General features: G+C 30.8%; 1 protein-coding gene across 3 annotated transcripts in view; it reads right to left on the bottom strand.

Annotated features, from left to right (window-relative positions):
* Nucleotides 1–15356, bottom strand: part of LOC129802068 (protein kinase C, brain isozyme) — a 132611-nt gene that overhangs the window by 10269 nt on the left and 106986 nt on the right. The window lies entirely within an intron of this gene.

Raw genomic sequence — 15356 nt, 5'->3', positions numbered from 1 at the left:
CTATTTATTGATAAAGAAGTGGACTTGGCCTTCAAAAATAAGTTTTAATTTACCTAAAGCATAAATATTTTTCGCATTAAAAAATTAAAGAGAAAATCGCATTAATTTTTCGCATTAATGCTATAAATCAATTTATATCAAATTTTGCGGGCCAAGTCTACCTTTTTATCAACAAATAGATCAAATTTTGAATATAAAATGATACAAACACACAAATTACACATTTGGACTCTCACTAGCGACAATTAATGTGAATCATATTAAAATTTTAATGTGCAAGTGTGATAACACAGTAAGGCAAAGAGTATTTGCATTTAATAGGTAATAGCATATGATGAAAAACCACCGGAACCCAGGACGATATTCTCCGGGAGTCCTTACAGTAACGCCTTTATCCTTTTGAGAAAAAACCTATTATGTCATCGAACTACTCAAGATCGGCTTATGTCTTAGACACACTTACGACTTAAGCCGAGAAATAACCTAAAGTAATTATAAGCAAAATAATGACTTGTCTGAATTCTCATCTGTTTCCCACTAAGCCGTTCCTCTTAAGCTGAGAGACAGATTAGTCAGAAACTAATTGAAATTTAATCTCATCATTATTTTGATCAGGGGCATGACATTTCCTATATTTCCCATATGTTTCTAGCGTGCCGAAAAAATTTTGAGCTTATTAGCTGTTTTCTGTCATTGTAGAATGAATTAGAAAAAAAAATACTAATACAAAATAAAATCCAATTTAATAACGAAGAGGCAATCAAAACCCCAAATTGGTAACCTACGTAGTTTTGAAGATATCTCGTGGAATGTGTACGAAAACAGGAAAAAAAATTACACTAAATGTGGTTAGAGAATTTCACATTAAAATTTTAATGTGATTCACATTAATTGTTGCTGATATGTGTCCTAATGTGCGGTTTTTGTCTAGAGCTTTTAGAAATTGATTCATTCAATGATAAAAAAGTGGACTCGAGTCACAAAAATTGGTTTAAATATATTAAAATAGCATTAATACGATTGATAATTAATGAGCAAAATAATGAGCAAAATTTGCTTATTAAATTTTCATCGGGTAACACTTTATTGCAGTCATTCGGGTAGTTTCTGCGCCAGAATTTTCCCACCAGTTTATTCGTGATTAAATTGCTATAAAAATTAGTTCCAATATCTATTATTTATCGCAAATGAGATAGAGAAAGGACAAAAGATAGGTATTAAAATAATATCGGTTAGAGGATAAATAAGAAAAAAAAGCTAAACAAAAATGTTTTCGATCTACGTTTTATATATTGCTTCATAAACTTCTAGGATTTCGTAGTCAAATGAAATGGTGGCCGAATTAATTGAGGCTGTGCATCAGGAATCCATCCTGAAGATTCGTCCGAAGTCATCCGGAGAAAATTATTATATCCAAAAATATCGGCACTTGTGATGTTGTCATAGAGATTTTCAGTGAAATTATTTTAATTATTATTTAATTATTTTCATTTTCTTATTCTGAGCGGTCGATATGACCAATTTTAATTTTTTTTATCCGGTAAATTTGTAAAAACTATCTGAAAATCGCGGAGTATTTATAAAAGCTCCTTGCAATGGCCTTTCGATGCCCATCGCTCCTTAATTTTGAACTGAAACCAAACTTGACCGTGAAAAAAAAACCGTATGACCTTATCATATTGTTATCTTATAGAATTCCTCTACAGTAGAATTCTTAGTTGCAGTATTTTTTTTACTGACAGTAGTTTGTATGGAGTAAGTAACTAAGCCAGAGTAACGTCCTATGGTGCATAGCTGGAGCAACGTCCTGTGGTGCATTGTAGGGCGTGTAGGGCTGCACCGTGGGATGGAGCACGGATGTGTGTGTGTGTGTGTGTGTGTGTGTGTGTGTGTGTGTGTATGTGTGTGTGTGTGTGTGTGTGTGTGTGTGTGTGTGTGTGTGTGTGTGTGTGTGTGTGTGTGTGTGTGTGTGTGTGCGTGTGTAGGTGTGTAGGGCATTGTACAAAGGGCTAATGTAGGGTATTTGTGTGTGTGTGTGTAGGGCATTGTACAAAGGGCTAATGTAGGAAGAAATTGTCTTATAATAAATGGAATATCTGACTGTACTGTTCCATGTGGCCTATGGATGGCTGAATGGATTATTGTCCTCTACTTTCACACATATGAAAATGATGGGGTATCTGCCTGCGCTTCTTGACTTTAGTTGAGCGCGAGAGTTTTTGACTGTGGCCTCTGATTTTTGTAGACTATCTGACTATAAGCTCCCATATGGAGTATGGATGGAGTATTGTCCTCTACTTTCACACATATGAAAATGATGGGGTATCTTCCTGCGCTTCTTGATGTTAGTTGAGCATTGGAGCATCTGGCCGTGATATTGTACTTAAGGAGAATAAAACAGAATATTTATAATAAAAATCAGTTACTTTATTATGATCTCCTTATCAACTTGGTCCAAATGTTAATAAGGAGCCTTTTTAGGAAAAAAAAATTTTTGTTGTTGTAGCATGTGGTTCTAAACATAGTGGACAGTTTGTAGCTCTGGCAGCACATCCTTCACAAGCTACTACATGACCACAGGGTAGAAAAGCCATGTTGTAATCCTTTTCATAACAGATTTTACAGGATCTGGTAACTTCCTGTTCATCTGCATTATTATTTTCCTCGATATTATCATCAAAGAAAATGTCACAGAGGTCATCGAGAAAACCCACATCGCTAGTGTTGTGGATATTTATAAAGCTGAAAAGCATTTGTTTCCTTTCCAGTAAAGAGAAGATATATCCATTTCTCACTTTTTCTCTCAGTTTTTTAACAATGGTACATCTGAGAATATCAATATCGTTTCCTTGTAGTAAGCCAATTAAACCACTGACTGTTTTGTCCATTATGATAAAGTCAATAATTTCAGATTCATTTTTATCATTGATAAAAATTTTTGCCAATTGATTTTTAAGCAACGAATTCATTATAGGTAACTGTTTTACGGAATCAAGAATAGAACTGAATGATTTTGCACGAATCAATACTATTTATGGGTTTCACGTGTAATGGATATATAATTTGTAAAAGACTTGATTAAAACTTATTTCTAATTTGTTTGTAACATGTCTCGACATGTCTGGACATGTCAAAATCACGATTAAACAAGAGTATAAAAGGACTCTACAGCGTATGAACATGTTTTACTGTTATATTATGTTCAATAAGAGCATGTTATATAGTGATACAATAGAAAAAAAATTAAGAGAAAATAAATATACGAAAAAATATTTCCGTGGTGTTTTTCCTATTAATAAAATTTTTCGTAAAAGAATATTATCACCATGTATAATAGTTGTCAATATGGATCCTAGTTATCTACCAGGAACACACTGGTTTGTAATATTTATTCGTTCCAAGAATAATCCAGCCGAAATTTTTGATTCTTTTGGTCGAAAACTGATGAATAATTTCATTGAAAATTTTGTTAAAAACAATTCAAATGGAAAAATTCAATATAACAATAAACAAATTCAGCATGAACTTTCTTCTACGTGTGGTTATTATTGTTGTGTATATAGTTTGTACAAATCATTAGGATTGACAATGGAAAAATTTATTGACCAATTCACGAATAATTATATCGAAAATGATAAACTTGTTAAACAACTATATGCTGTCTGTTTTTAAATATTAAACGTGGAAATCTATAAATCATATTACTATATATCAGGGTGTCTTACAGTAAACATGGATCAAAAGAGTGTTAAAAAGTGTCACAGTAATCATTTAAGAGAAATGAACCTGAGGGAGTCGTTCTTTACATATAAACAAAAAAACATTCTATGTGGATATACATACTTCTTAAATAAGCAACAAACGACTCATGTCACAATTGGATTTTCTGCAAACGATTTTACACCAATTATGCGGATATCAGTCATATATTTTCAAGCTGTGGATGCAATAGACTTTACACTTCAACTATGGAATTTACTAATTGAAAAGCAAAAGTATGTAATTGATTGTCTAGATTCAAAGAATTGTTCTACAAATACTAATGTAATACTCCACGATGAAGATAGAGAAATCTCAATTTCAATCGATTATATGATCTTTAATGATAATATTGGTATTGTATTAACACAAAAAGATTCATCAGTAGTTTTAACGAAATCCGAATTTTCAAAATTATTATCTATGACTGATTTTTTAAAATACACTTTTATATATAATCATTCTGTTAAATTTTATGTAGCTGAATATTATAATATGTATAATGATACATGCAAACAAAATTCTCGTACTGAGTTGGATTGCACATGGTTTACACAACCAAGGGATGTGCATCCACCGATCAATTATTTTCGCTTATTTAATGAAATCACGTTTTATAGACAAGAAAATTGAATTTATATCATGAAATATAAATAAAAATTATCAAAAATTATAGATTTGTTATTTTTATCTTCCCCATGAACACCCCCATTAACTTGTCTGTATGTGAATATCCAAAGTTACATAAAACGCACAAAATACGTGAAACAATTATATAATATACCAATGCGGTGATATTTGGAGATCCTACATTGTAAAAAGATTTAACACAGTAAGAAAATATTGAATGTAGACTAAACTCTGATAAACTATTGAAAATAAACACAAAATCGAATTCGGATATAGTATAAACAAAAACTCTGCTAGACTAAACTGTGACAAGGTTAGAATAATATTTTAGAGCAGAGACAAATGGAGGTGAAAGCAAAAAACAGAGAACAAGATAATGAAGAGTTGATTTTTTTTTACCTCAGAAGGAATCTTCACCTGATGGAAAGCTTCGTCATTATAAAGTAAAAACACAAAAATATTTTGAAACTCAAGTTTATTTCATTGTTATTTTTTTTGACGACATACTACTGTATCGAACGCTGGGATTTTCAGCCCAGTTGCAGCTTTCTTTGGCTGCGTGTAATCAGCTGATACTGAATTTCTTTTATTCCTTTTTTTTGCTGATTGATCGGCTTCAACTGAAGACGTTGCCCCCAAGCCACTCTGCTGATACATATATAGCGGTTCTATAATTTGTACATCGGAGTCCTGGCCCGATGATGTGGAGGCTATGGCCTTGGTGTAATGTTCTATTTCTTGAATAAGAGAAGATACTTCTTCATCAGGATTGGTGGTTACTTGAGTGGCCACAGTCTGCAATTGAAAAAGATAATTAGCTGCTTGATAGATTATTTTTTTAAAAAAACACATTTACCGCATCATGCATGTTGTTTTCCATTTGCCGAATCTTGATGTCCGCTTTCATATAATTGCCAATTTTTTTCAATCCGTAGAATGAAAGCTCGTGAGGAGCCTCCTTACAGGCTTTGCTTACAACTGCCTCATCCAGCTTTGAATAAGCTGGCGTGAGCCAAACATCGTATGAGTTATCGGGCAAATGTACCCAGAAACGCATTTCCTCCCCTGGTGAGCTTTGAGGATGTACCTTCTTCTGTATTTCTCCGATTCGAAACCATGCGGCTTTTGGCAAATGTGTAACAGAGTAAGATTTTTTCGGGAATGTCGGGACATTGTCTGCTATGTCCGAAAATAGTTGAGATAAATTGCAGTTTGTCTGTAATATAAAATACAAATACAAAATTAATTTACCAAGTGCTTCACCAAAGTAGTTTTATACCAGAGTGTATCTTACCATTTTTGATCTTTCCTCTTCTGTTTATTCTGTGAGAATGAACCATAATGCCACTGGACAACACTTATATTGACTGCAGATACTCTATTTATTTATCTTTGCAGAATCCATTTTTGATTCGCTACTTCGTTTTTTTTTAGGTAGGAACTTCTTTTGCTTTGAAAATGCTAAACACAAGGGAGAGATAATATGTCTAGACAATACCCATCTAAAATTCTTTGATAATTTCATATCTTATAAGAGAAAACTCTATTATTTGTACACCACTTCCAAACTAACATCTACCCTTGGTTAAACCACTGAACTCGCTGAAAAAATTGAAGATTCATTTGATATGTATTAGTGAATATGAGAGAATGATTCCTTATAAATAGTTTGATTCCTAAAATTTGTCATCATTGTCGTGAAAGCGTTGAACAGATATTTTTGAAAAGATCAGTCAGTGAATTATAAAACGTTTTACGATGGAGTCTACAAATGTACAAGAAAATCTTCTGAAGCTTATTTACAAGAAGTACACTGTGTGTGAAATTTTAAATTTGTTGAATGATGATGAATTTAAAGAAATTCATCATCAAATTCTAAGTGATATATTAAAAGAAAACATAACCATATGTGATACGACTGACAAAATTAAAGTTTTCGAGTGGATAGCTGTGAATAATAGTGGAAAAACTGTATATCCTGACTTATGTGCACAGATTTTGGAAAAATTATGCAAATCTGTGATACAAGGGCAAAAACGACAACTTGGATATGGATCAAATGATTCACTTACAAATGAAAGTGAAAAGAGAGCAAGATGTGATAATACAGTTGTTCAAGACAATAATTGTCAAGAAGGTGGTAGTCATAACACAAGGAACAATGAAAATGTTACTGAAATGGACAATTTAGAAGTGAATACAAACAAATCACTTGTTGACATTGTTGAGAAAATGCAATCATTTAACACAAAATTTAACGTAACAGAAGTAAAAATACTTTTTAAAATTAAACAGCCTAATAATGCCGTGGGTTTTGATTGGTTAAAAGAAGCAATAAACCAAATAATAGCGGAAATTAAAAGTGAAGCGGGTCCACACGATAAGGCAGTACTTCGCTTTTCGTTACCTGAATTACCTGATGTGGTGTCAATATATGTTGGACTAACACCCATCGCCAGCTTATCAGCTGACGACATATTTGAAAGAATGGAGTTGGTAAATCAGAGCAACGCATCATTTTTTGCGAATGATGTGATGGAGGTTACAGCAGAAATCGTTCACAAATATTTGGGTTAGTGTAACTAATATAACACTAAGTAATTTGTCGTTTATATTTTGTTTCTTGTTTTAAAAGGAGGAGGGCGTTCTGTGCAGAAGCCTGTACGAATGACAACCTCTCAAATTGCAACACTTAAAAACAAGTCGGTAATTGATTTAAAAATGGAAAGAAATTGTTTGCCAGTTGCATTTGTATTTGGAATGACACTTCACGAATCAGATACTACGAAGAGGAATCAAAAAATTAGGTCTTACAAAAGGTACAGTAGTAAATTAAATTTAGAAGTAAATAAAATTATCAAAAAATGCAACCTAAACTCTTTGGGAATGCATGATTTAGATGATTTAAAAAAAATACAAGACAGCTTTCCAGAATTTCGTCTTTGTGTCTACAGTGACAAAACGAATTTTATGAACATGGCTTTTTGTGGCCCTAAAACTTCTGAAAATTTAAATAAAACAATATATTTGTTTTACTCAGCGGAGGACAATCATTTTATATGCATCAAATCACCTAGAGGATTTTTTTCATATAATTTTCAATGTAAAGATTGTGATCAGTTACACAATAACAAAACACATAGATGCACAACTCAATGCAAGTTTTGCCGCGCAATTCCTAAATGTGAGGTTACATCCGCATTAATTCGATGTGATGAATGTAACAAAAAATTTAGAGGCAAAATTTGTTTTGATAATCACAAAAAGAGCAATAATTGTTCAAAAATATTTTTTTGTGAAAAGTGTTTTAAATTAGTTGACTACACCTATACAAAAACAGTACATTATTGTAATAACATAAAATGTGAGATTTGTAACAGAATTGTAGAAGTGCCACATTATTGCTATATTCAGCCATATGTCACACGTCCACATAAGGAGTTTTCTGTTATATTTTACGATTTTGAATCTGAGTTCATTAAATTGGACAATGGATACACCAAACATGAGCCTAATCTATGTGTTTCAAATATTGTTTGTCACTTGTGTTATCAATCAAAGACTTTTCCCGCCATATGTCCAAATTGTACAGATTTTCAAAAAATATTTCATGGAAAAGACTGTGTGCAAAAATTTGTCAATCATACTTTTACATTTAGAAAGTGGAGGGTTTTTGCTATTGCACACAATGCAAAATCATATGATGCACAATTCATTTTAGATGAATTATGTTCAAGATCTTTTAAAATTGATCCAGTTCTAGTAGGAAGAAAAATACTAAGTATTAAAGTCGAAAATGTCACATTTATTGACTCGATAAGTTTTATTCCATTTGCTCTTTCAAAATTCGAGTCATGTTTTGGTCTTGCAAATTCAACGAAAGGAGAATATCCTTATAAATTTAATACAAAGCAAAATGCAAATTATATTGGATCATATCCACCGCTAGAAGATTATCCCATTGAAAGTATGTCTACTGCAAAATATGAAGAATTTGTTGAATGGTATAAAGAGCAAGAGGGAAAAATATTTGATAATAAAAAAGAATTAGAAAAATACTGCATACAAGATGTTCATATCCTAAGAAATGGCTGCTTAAAATTTATGATTGATTTCCAAAAGACAACGGGTATCAATCCTTTTCTACAAGCCATTACAATAGCTGATGCTGTTATGAAAGTTTATCGACGAAATTATTTATTGACTGAAACATTAGCAATACTACCTAAGAACAATTATAATTCTTCTTATTTAAAATTACAAAGTAAAATTGGAAGAAAGTGGCTAATTGTTTTAAAAGATTTTTACAATATTCAACTTCTACACGAATATAAACTTCCAAATTCTAATATAGTTGTAGATGGTTTTGATGAAAAAAATAAGGGTGTTTATGAATTTGAAGGTTGCTACACTCATGGACATTACTGCATTTTGAATAGATCACATCAGTGTAGTTCAGATCCACATGACACCATCAAGAGTAGGCTTAAACGCCGAAATTTTAGAAAAAAACAAATAGAAGACATGGGATATTCGTATAGTTATATTTGGGAATGTAAATTTAATGAAATCTTGAGAGACAAAGACATTTCATCATATTTAGAAAATCATCCAGAAATAAAAAACGCAAATTTCGATTTACGATCGGCTGTTTACGGGGGTCGAACTGAAGTTTTTCGTCTTTATCATAAAATAAATGAGGGTGAAAAGATCATGTATTATGATTTTACAAGTCTTTACCCATGGGCAAATAAATACTCTACATATTTTAAAGGCCATCCAAAAATAATTAAAGATATTGATAATCCTCAAGATCTTTTGATGTATAATGGAATAGCAAAATGTTCCATGCTTCCTCCGAAAAATTTATATATCCCATGTCTTCCATATAGATGTGGAGGAAAGTTATTATTTCCATTATGTGCAAAATGTGCTGAATTGATGAATGTGTTTTTTTGCACTCACAAAGATGAAGAAAGAATTTTGACGGGCTATTGGTGCATCGAAGAAATTAAACTATCAGTCCAATATAATTATAAAATTATTGAATGTCACGAAATTTGGTCATACGAAGTTACGAAATATGACAGAGAAACAGGGGATAAGGGACTTTTTGCCCAGTATGTTGATACATTTTTAAAAATTAAACAAGAATCAAGTGGATGGCCTAGTAAGTGCTCCACAGAAGAAGAAAAAACTGCTTATATCGACAATTATTTGAAAAGAGAGGGAATTGTATTGAATGAAAAAGAAATAAATGTAAATAAAGGATTACGCAGCTTGGCAAAAATCATGCTCAATAGTTTGTGGGGCAAATTTGTGCAAAGAGAGAATATGACAAGAACTATTATTATTAATTCAACAGAGGAATTTAATCAGTATATGCAATCTCCTGGGATTGTTGTAAGTGATATTCATCCTTGTAGTAAAGAACAAATTTTAATACAATATTCATATATATCTGAAACCGCACCATACGTAAAGCATTTAAATATTGGTGTAGGTATACGCACTACAACAAGTGCCAGAATTAAGTTATATGAAGTTATGTCAAAACTTGGTCAAAATTTGTTATATTGTGATACTGATTCGGTCATATTCATTGTGCCCAAAAATGAACAAAATCCATTTAAAACTGGATCATACTTGGGAGATCTAACTGATGAATTAGATATATACGGTGAAAATACATATATTGAAGAATATGTATCTCTTGGTCCTAAAACCTATGCTCTCAAAATATATGCACCATCTACACAAAAATATTATTATAAAACGGTTTGTAAAGGAATCACTTTGAATAAATCGACTTCTGATATTGTAAATTTTGAAACAATGAAAAATATGATTAGTGATTCTCAAGATATTGGACATAGAGATATTACCCATAAGAATAAAATTCTAAGGACAAATAATTTCGAAATTGTTTCTAAGGACGTTTCAAAAAGGTTGCAATTTACTTTTAACAAACGAAAAGTTATTGATAATTATAATACAAGACCCTTTGGATACGAATAGAAATATTATATAACATACTCATATTGTAAATAAATTATAAATAGGTAAAAAAATGTAAATACATCTCTGTAAAAACAAATTAAACATATATAATACATTTATAATAAAATATATTTTTAAAATATAATATTGGTGTGTTTTATTTTTGAAAAGTTTATAAATAGAAGTTGTTTTTTGACTAAATTCACTTTTATACTTATCTTCCAAAGTATACATTAGGACTGATGTTCGAATTAAGCATTCCATTCACCCTCATTTTGGCTGGTCCATCAGGTTGTGGAAAAACAACATTCGCTCTTGAATTACTAAAAAATCTCTACAAAATAACTAAGACAAACTTTGACAGAATATTATGGTGTTTTTCTGAAACAGGAAGTGTAAAGCACTTTCCAAAGATTAAAAATTTACATATTTGCAGAGGTATTCCTGATTTAATAGGTAAAAGTGAATATGATAAATTACCCAAATTAGTTATAATTGACGATTTAATGACTGATAAAGAAAGTGAGGGGAGAATATGTGATTTATTCATAAAGGAATCACATCATAGAAACATTTCAGTAATTTTTATGTGTCAAAATGTTTTTTATCAATCACGATTTTTTAGAACGATTTCTTTAAATACAAAGTATATGGTTATATTTAAAAATATTCGTGACAAATCTCAATTTTTGCCTTTAGCACGTCAATTGTTTTCAGACAATCCATCTGAGTTACTGAGAGTATATAAAGAAGCTACAAACAAGCCTTATGGTTATTTATTTATTGACTTGAATCAGACAACACCTGATATAGCCAGATTTCGTACAAATATTTTTGATAGAAATTGTGCAGTCTGCTTTGCACCAACTGATGAAATTAGAAAATTTGAAAATAATGAAGAAGCAGAGAAATATATCAAAAACAAGGAGTGGGGGGTTGAATCGAATAAAGAACAACAAATTTATTTTATACACACTTAAAAATTCAAGTTCAAAATTAAGAAACGCAATTCTAAAACATTGTGAACCATCGGCTATAAAAGCTGTTTGTGAAATTGCTCTCAATGTAATAAACGGCAACCATCCTTTAACATCTAAACAAATTCAAGGCCTTCGAAGGTATAAAAACAAGATTCGAAGTTTGACTTGCTCAAAAGGATCCTTGTGTTCAAAGAGAAAAATTCTAATTCAAAAAGGAGGTTTCCTGCCTACACTTTTGAGTACAGTTCTCTCAGGTCTTTTAGGAAAAATTTTGTCATCATGAATGCTAAAAAAACTAATACATTACAACGTATGATAATAATTACACCAGAAATATTTGAAAAAATACGACCTTTATTGCACTTAACAAATTTACAAAACGACTTTGATTTAGAGATGTTTAATGTTTTGAAATCTAAAAATCTTAATTCTATTGATAAATGGTATAGATATCGCCAAGTATTGCATAAACAAGCAGATCTTAAACGAAGATCTCAAATCGAACCAAATAAACATTCAAAAGAGGAAAAACAAAAATATCATGCTCAAATTGGAACTCAAACAAAAATGGTATTTAAAGAAAATCAGGGAACAAGTATGACACCTAAGAAAACCCCTACAAATAAGACACCAGCTGGTGATCAATCTCTTTTTTGGGACAATTTTAATGAACAAAATGTATATTCTGACGAAATTATGGAAGAATTAAACATTGATAATGAAAAGACTAATAAACCTTTATTTCCCCATGATGAAGATGTTTACGAAAGTACAAGTGTAGGAAGTCAAGATAATAATGAGTCAGAGGCAGTTGTTTTACCAGAAGAAAAAGAAGAAGAAGACGAATTTGACTCGTTACCCAACGATGTTAAACAACAACTATTTAAAAATAAAAATTTAAAAAGAAAAAGTATCTTAGGGTCAGATGGTGTTGTTTATAGTTTTCCTGACGAATATATGTCCAATCTATCTAAACCTAAGAAAAAATCTATAAAGGAAAAGAAACCTACGAAAAAAACTCATACCTATGAAACACGTTCAAATAAAAAGACGCAGTCACAAATTAATTTTCCAACGGTAAAAAGATTGAAATGGGAGGGAATACCCTAGATAATGAATACTTAAACTTAGAAAGTAAAAATTTATATAAACGCCCTGATCAATTATATAAATCAATAAAAACACGTAATATTACTCAAAATGATATAAAACATTTTTTGAAGGAAAAAGATGTCTATACGTTACATTACCCAGTCATAAGAAAATTTAAACGTAATATGTATAGAGTTTTTTCTATTGATGAACTTTGGGAAATTGATTTGTGTGATATGAAACAGTATCAAAAAGACAATGACGGATATTCATTTATTTTAACAGTAATTGATGTGTTTTCAAAATTTGCTTGGGTTCAACCTTTAAAAAATAAATCTGCAATCGAAGTTACTAAAGCTTTTTCACATATATTGAAAACCGATTTACGTTCGCCGAAAATTTTACAATCTGACCATGGAAAAGAATTTAAGAATAAAACTTTTAAAGACTTGCTATCAAAATATAAAATAAAACAATACTTTTCCTACAATCCTATATTAAAATGTGCAGTTGTAGAACGTTTTAATAGAACTTTAAAACAACTAATGTTTAAATATTTTACTCATAAAAAAACCAATCGATATGTTGACGTGCTTCAGAAATTGGTTAATATATATAACAATTCTTTTCATTCTACTATAAAAATGATACCTTCTGAAGTTACATTGAATGATGTTAAGAAAATTAATAGAATATATAGTGCTAAATATAAGAATAAAATTAAAAGAACTTCTAATGTTAATAAAAATAGAGAAGTTCTAGAAATTAATGATATTGTAAGAATAGCTAAACCTAAATTAAATTTTGATCGCGGATATGAGCAACAGTGGACTCAAGAGAAATTTTATATAAATAAAGTGATTAATAAAAAGCCTTATAAGTTGTATATTTTAGTTGACTACAAGAACACACCTATTAGGGGGAGATATTATGCTAAACAATTGCAGAAAGTAAAAATCATAGATGGGTATCCACCTCTGGAAAAGATTATAAAAACACGAGGTCTTGGTAAATCACTTCAGTATTTCGTGAAATTTAAAGGTAGTACCCCAAATCAGTGGATTTACAGAACAGAACTTGAAAAACAACATGGCATCAATGATCAAAAATGATTTTTATTTAACTCTTTTAAGTAATTCATCGATAGAGTACTTTCCAGGAAATAGTTTAGCACATTTTCACACCAAATTGCCACAAAAAATAGATTTACCAGGGGAATGGACAGTCGGTATAACTGAAATTTCCTTCAATATATCTTCTTCTTCTCAACCAAAAAAAAAACGAAAGACAATAGAAGACAAAGAAAGTGTTAAATATTTAATATTTGAAGAAACAGGAAGGAAATTAGAAATTAAAAGAAAAGAAAGTGCTGGACCTGCTACCAAAATTCCAATTCTAACTAATGTATTATCTTTAGGAACTACTTTGTTTTTATATCTTGCAAATACGAAAAACAATTTAGATTCAGATTATTTCGAAACAATAATGAGAAAAGCTGTATCAAAAAGTTTTTATACTAATGACGAAACACATCTATTGGGTTCAACTAATGAATTAAATTCAAGTCCAATAGTAACTATTCAAATAGAACTTGATAATAACGAAATATATAACGTTCCTGTGTTTGAGTCAACATATTCGTCAATGGAAGAATTTTTGGAAAAGGTTATCTTATCAATCCCAGAAGATAAACGGGATACAAAAAAACTATTAGAAATAGCAAGACGATCACATATTCCGCCACGTATTGACATTAATTATAACGATGAAATTGTTTCATCAGTCGCAAATCATCCCTCTCTAGCTTTTCCCAGTAAAGAAGATTTCAATAAAAGAGAGCTGATGTTTGTTTATACTGATTTAATTCGACCACAGTTTATTGGTCATTCCTTATCTCGTTGTCTTCGCACAATATTATTAATAAATAATAGTGAAGTATATAAATCATTTGAAAGAATCCAATATTGCAAACTAGAACGCAAAAATTTTGATACAGTTGAAATTTTAATAACAACACAGGATGGATTACCCTATGATTTTGAACCTAGTGCTACACCAACTATGGTAGTACTTCATTTTAAACAACTCTAAAAGTATAAATACACAGTTTTGGAAATAAAAATTGTCATAACATACAATATGTCAAACCCATACACATCGTATTACCTTAACCAATCAGGTGGAGGATTGATTGGGCCTATCTATAAATCACCCTATACAAGTATACAAAGAGGGAGAGGCCTAGGATCAATATTTGGCGGTTTAATACGATTTTTAAAACCTCTTTTTAAATCAGGTGTGAATGCACTGAAAGATCAGGCAATAAAATCAGGAATTGACATTCTTCATGATATCGGGACTAAAAAGAAACCTTTAAAAGGTATATTTCTTGAACGAGGTATTGAAGCACGTGATAATTTACGTGATAGGGCATTGAAAAAAATTAAATCTATGAGAGGAAAAGGTTTAAATTCAAAGAAAAAGCAAAATAAAGTCATTCTTCATGGAGACGCCAAAGCTAACGCAAGCAAGGGTAAGAAAAAGAATCTCAAAAGAGTAATATCATATATTTCTAAGAAAAAACTTTTTGATAAAAAGAATCCTACTAAGTCAAAAAAGAAAAGAAATAGCAAGAAAAAAGAGCGCATTTTAGATATATTTTCATAATGGCCTACAAAGAATGTATGAAATCAGAACTAGATATTTTTGATACACCGCCAATTCAAACAGCCATCCTACGTTCAGATGAAGTTTCATATCAACCTCTAACAAGTCTCGATAATCCTTCAGTGATAGAATTCCTTTCAGTTGCAAATGGTGATTGTTATAGGGATCTCTCATCAATTCAAATACGATTCAAAATACAACTGTTAAATGACAATGGAGAAAAATTTA

Source organism: Phlebotomus papatasi, chromosome 2 (assembly GCF_024763615.1).
Source record: "Phlebotomus papatasi isolate M1 chromosome 2, Ppap_2.1, whole genome shotgun sequence".
Classification (NCBI taxonomy): Eukaryota; Metazoa; Arthropoda; class Insecta; order Diptera; family Psychodidae; genus Phlebotomus; species Phlebotomus papatasi.
The sequence above is the reverse complement of the archived record's forward strand: the minus strand, read 5'-3'. Positions and strand labels throughout refer to the sequence as shown.